Source organism: Cucurbita maxima, unplaced genomic scaffold (assembly GCF_002738345.1).
Source record: "Cucurbita maxima cultivar Rimu unplaced genomic scaffold, Cmax_1.0 Cma_Scf00045, whole genome shotgun sequence".
In the NCBI taxonomy this organism is placed as follows: Eukaryota; Viridiplantae; Streptophyta; class Magnoliopsida; order Cucurbitales; family Cucurbitaceae; genus Cucurbita; species Cucurbita maxima.
The window spans coordinates 913,870-920,094 of NW_019272061.1; positions in this window are offsets into that span (position 1 = coordinate 913,870).

The window sequence follows — 6,225 nt, forward strand, 5'->3', positions numbered from 1 at the left end:
AATACAATAACTCTAAATTGTAACCCACCCAAAATTTATAACAATCAAACTTCATTATTCTTCAATGTGGCATGAATTGAAACATCTTTTGATAATTTTGACAACCTTTTCTTCACATCTTCATTGAAGTATATTGTATGATTGATGTCTTTTGGTTCATATCATTCTCCACTTCTTCAAGAGGATTCGTCCTCGAATCTATTTGTGAAACTTTGCTGCAAAAAATAAGTTATGGAAATACAAAGGACCTCATAACACTCTCTCACGTGTATACACTCAAGGAATTTTAGGCCACTCTGTTTGCACTCATTTACACAAATGAATCTCTCATCCTCACCTCTCAAATTTTCTAGTAGAGCCCAGATTTGATTTTCTTTATTTTGGGTCGATTAAAAACTAAAAAGATAAAAACAAATTGAAAAGAAATGCAAAGGAAACATATATCCGATCTTGAGCCTTAAGCTCTGATACCAAATGATAAGATATGGAACCACTACAAGGGGAGTAAGATTCGGATTACCTTGTTGATCGAATATCTCAAGGCAAGAACATTGTTTGAGATTCGAATCACTCCACAAGCAAGATCGATCATGTCTAGCTTGAATGATTCTTGTTGATCAAATATCTCAAGGCAAGAACACTTCCATGAGATTCGAATCACTCCACAAGCAAGATTGATCATGTCGAGCTTGAATGATTCTACATGCAACCTAAACTACATAGAATTGCAAAGAAACTTAGCCATTGGCTAAAGAAGAGCACAAATGCTTCTTTTTACTATATTTTTCCAAGTCCCTTACACATACAACATACATGGCTTTATATAGCCTCAAAATGAAACTACTAAAGTCATTCCAAGAGTTGTAACATTGATACTTAATGACCATAATTAACCATTATGTAATTGTAACCTATAGTAAATAAAGTCTTAAAATACATAAATGAAATACAATAACTCTAAATTGTAACCCACCCAAAATTTATAACAATCAAACTTCATTATTCTTCAATGTGGCATGAATTGAAACATCTTTTGATAATTTTGACAACCTTTTCTTCACATCTTCATTGAAGTATATTGTATGATTGATGTCTTTTGGTTCATATCATTATTAGAGAGTCTAACTAAACTATATTAGCAACTTACTTTACTAGAGGATATGAGATATTCAAGTCATAGAGTGTGAACCATCATTAACAAACAAAGATCAATAGTTTTTTTTTTTTTTTCTTTAGTACTAAAGACTTCATTCAAAAATCTTAAACACCTAAAACATGGATGATTTTTAAATGAAAAAGTTAGAAAATTAATACCAGTATTTATGGGGAATTCTTCAATTTAATTTGATTTATTTTTATATTTTAAAAACGATATATCTTACCTCGAACGGCTAAATGGTGAAAAGAACAGGTAAATTGAAAGCTTGAAACTTCAATCACGTTAATGTTTAAATCTTTGTCTTTAGTCTAATGGAATTGAGCAAGAGTTTTAGAACTTCAAAAAACAAAGTAAAATTATGAAAGATTTTATTTTCTCTCTCTCTTTTGTGAATATTTAAATATTTCGTTGGATTTGGATAACTTTGAGTTATAATCTTGAATGTTCAGTTTGCACCATTTGGTAACCAAAAGAAAATTATTTACTTGGATTGATGAACAATATATATCATTAATAAACTTTTTGTAATAAATAAAAGTGTTGAACTACCTAATCTAAGCCATAAATGGGTTAGTTTTTAAGTTAGCTTTTGAGTTTGGTTGTATTTTTAGAAAAGTAAAAATCCATAATGGTTCTAAGGTTGATATATCTTTGGTCAAATCAACTTGGACTAATGTGAAAATTTGATACAACGCAAGCCAATCCTATTTTACTTTTAAGATTATTACACTTGTTAAGAATATTTGACATTTGTAATGACATTATCATTTATGAATATTTAATATTTGAATTTTATGAGATTTTAATTATTAATGCAACTTGACGGGTAAATAAGTAAGACTTTTCAAATAATACACAAAGAAAATCTGATAACCCAACTCAAAAATAGAAAATGGAGCTAGGAACACTATTTCATTGATACATCCAACAAATTTTCTCCAACTAACTTAGAATACATTCCTAATAATAAGTTTAGTTTATAAAAATGGTAAAAAGAAACGGGTAGAAGAGTATATACCTTGGTTTTGTGAAGTAATATAAAATATATTGATTTGACAATAAATGAAAAGAAAAAATCCACACACAGCTGAAACACAAAAAAACAGGACACTAATGAATGATATCTTGAGATACCAACTTTAATTGGGTGTGTGGAAGTAGCGGTGGGATTGGGCATTGGGGAGTGGAAGTATAAGAAGCACCTTTTTCAGTGATAATTTTATTTAGTTAGGGTTAGGGTTAGGGTTAGGGTTAGGGTTAGGGTTAGGGTTAGGGTTACCCTGTTTGTCAAAACCCTAATACCCTTACTAATTAAATATTTATTATTTATGGGTAGGGGTTGGGAGAGAAAGATGTTGGGGAATCAGGTACTGAAAAGTGCAAAACCCAAGTTCTTAAAACTAGCTTAAATAGGTCGCTGAGGTCTACATGTAAAACAGATAAACATTTGTGCGTATTGGAAACAACCAATTACAAAAGAAAAAAACAGGCATAAGCCATAGGGTAGCCCTAATTGGGTAGGCGAGACGATGGGCAGAGATAGCTAGACTTAAGCTGCACCAAACATCTTTGCCTTATACATCCACACACACACACCATGTTGCCTATAAACAACCTTTTCACGGGGCCCTCCCTTTTCTTGCTTACCCTATTTTGGTGGGGGTAGCCCCCACCTGCCTTCTTTATGCTCTTCCAAACATAACATAACATTGCTCTCTCTTTTATCTCTAAATTACATCACTTACTTTTTCTAGTTTATAAGTACATTTTTTTATTGGTTTATTTCTCCATCTATATATATTAACAATATTTATTGCAATTAACACTAAATTATTACCAAATTTAAAATATAATAACTAAACTATTACACTGCAAATATAAATTTGATTTATATTAAAAACAATTAACAATAAGGGCTAACTAATACTTGAAAAAATTGGGGTCTAAAAAGATGAACTTTTTTAAGAATAGGAATTTAAGAGATAGTTAAAAGAAAAAGAATTGAGTAAAAAAGGTGATGATTTGAAAGGGATTGAAGGTGGTGTGTATTGGGAAAAAAATAAAAAAGTATATAATATTAGAAGGTGTGAGGAGAAAATGATAATACATAGAAAGAGACCCAATGGAAAAAGAACTGTTCCATTGAACACAACGCAACACGGCACAGATGTGTTTGATCCCAAGGTGATGTGATATAAGCAAAGAAAGGTAGGGGAGTTGAGGGGAGGTTGAGGAAGATGGCACAAAGCAGAGAGAGAGAGAGAGAGAGAGGTGTGGATGTTTGTGAGTGTTATAGGGCCAGAACTACTACACTAAAAAAGTTGCATTTAACTGTCAGAAACGCAACACAAGAAGAGAGAGAAAGAAAGAGATGAATTCATGCAATAGCTTTGAGCCGCAGGTAAAGTGGACGGCGATAGGCTCGCCTTCGTTGATGCAATAAATGAACAAGGAATGTTTAAAGCTGCTTTATAGCCCTTTCTTAGCCCTCTAACCTACCCCTTCACCGAATCATCATAATCCCCACACCCACACCCACACCCCCTTCTTTTATTGCTTCATTCAATTATCCGTTTTAATTCCATGTCTACCAATTTTACTCTTACGGCTTCTACTTTTATTTTGGTATCCCTCTTCTTTTAACAATTTCAATTTAATTCTTTATACTTCAAACTTCATTCTCATTCCAACAAGACAGATGGAGACCATAAGTGCACCTTTTTTTTAATGTTGAAGATTACATAGACCTTAGTTCAAACTATTGGTTCCAAGAACAATGGCATCATTAGAGGAAAGGTACTTCAAAAGAAGTATGATCCCTACTCTTTCTACACCTCTTGTCACAACTCGATTTTCGAGATGTTTGAAGTGTTGAATGCGACATGAACCAGCACGAAAGGATCATTAAAAATATGGTAAAACTTTTCACTTTAAAAAAATCGAAAAAAAAAAAAAGACACAAAAGTCTGAAGGAAACTCTCGAATCTAGGCTATCTCTATGGCTATCTACTTTAGACTGCTTCCGTCCTCGACCAAAATCTACTCATTACTTGAACAACAGTAAAGAGCTAAAGCGAGTATAAAATACTCAGTAAGTTTGTAGGCTATTTATCGTGTCCTTAACTAAAGTTAAGGTACCATACTCTAAAGTTGATCATAAGGCATACCATGTGAATTCTATTCTAAGAGTTTAGGTTATGAGGTTCTAAATTTTGAGTTTTGAAGCCGGGATCAACTTATTACCTATGTCATGGCTTATATACTTATATGGTCCCTCACTTTAAGATGGGTTTAAGGAGAGTGGATCCCATTCGGGATCAATTCTTTTTTTTTTCTTTTTTCTTTTTGTCGTTGTTGTCTAGTCCCTGACTAACCACTCATATGATCCCTCGCCCTTGAGCTGGTTTAAAGAGAGTGGATCCCATCAGGCTGTCAACTTCCACTCCATACACAATATGTTATACTAGTTCTAACTCATGCACTTGTATGATCCCTCACCCTTCGGTGGGCTTAAAGATAGTGGATTCCATCAGACTATCCACTTCCACACCATACATGATGCATTATACTAGTTCCATCTCTAAGACACTCATCTGGGAGACCTACTAGGTCCTATGGTCGAAAAATAATATGAACATCATTTATGCCCGAGATTTCATGCGTCTTTTGCAACATAGCCAATGTCTGGAGTATTACGAGCCTCCTGCTACATAGTCGGAGTACTAATACTTGTGTCCAGGATTTATGCATCCCTTGTGACAACACTGAATACCTATGTCAAAGATTTCTTGCACCATTTACGACATAGTCTAGATACCTATGTCCAGTGTTTCATGCTTTCCCGGTAACATAGTCTGAATTCATGATATCTTACAAAGTAGGTCATCCTACAAGAAATGTGGGCAAGGCAGTAGGCAGAAAAAATAAATACATTTTAAATACAACTCCAGAGTAAATTTTGAATATATTGGGCTTGATAGACGACCAACTTCTTCTAGTTTAATTGAAAAATATAAAGAGCCGAATGAGTGGACTCTATAAGTATTTTACTTGTAGTCTCTTAATCATGTCAATACTCTAAATTTGTGTCATTGTTTAGCACAAAAATATTGGTCTTGGGTACTGAATTCTTGACCTTCTTTTGATTTAAGGGCTTTAGTTTTGAGATTCTGGGTTCTTAGTCTTGAGAACTTGGGTCTTAATCCATATTTTTGTTCTTATACTTGGTTATGAGTTGTTGTCCTGTTCTTGTGCTTATTTCTAGTTCTGCTCCCTAGAACACTCCCCCTTTGGATTTAATGTACAAGATATGAACCTGCAAACCTGCGTCCAAGGCTTCAAGAGTTTAAAGCAATGTAGTCTGGGCCTGTATCCAGGGCATCATGTGTTCCCTTTGCTACAACCAGGAACCTACACCAAGGTCTCTTATGTTCCAAGTGATGTAGTTTGAAATGTTCGTCCAAGACTTTATACATTCCAAGCAACACAATAGTCATAAACATAACGTGGGAGGCTTAGGTGTTTTTATTATTTATGACTAAGGTAATATATCCTCTTAGGCTAACTTGGGGCTTATCTTGGTTTCTTATATCTTGAGTCATGACATGTAGTTATCCTAGTAGTTATTCCTATCGTGACCCTAGAGTACTCACCATGGGTTGATGAGAAGGTCACACGATTGGTGCAAAAATGAATGTGACATCCTACAAGAAACGTGTCTAGGGCATCCTCTATCCTAGTGCAAGGCATATGATCTAGGTGAGGGAAACAAATGTTGCATCTTGCTAAAAACATGGTGCATGGCGTTCCATATTGAAGAGGAAAATATGGGCCTCGAGAAGTATAGTGGTAGGAGGTCATGGGTCACCTTTGGCATGATTAGAGTATTACCTAACATTCTTTGAGAATCATGGTAACTTTGGGCATTGGGTGTGTAATGTTCTTGTCTTATTTATGTCCATAAGGTAGAATATCTTGGCATAATTTCGTGAGCTAACCCTAAGATAATGCATACTAGTAAACTCACCATATTTTCATGGCATGCTTAGAATCCATGACCCAAAAGT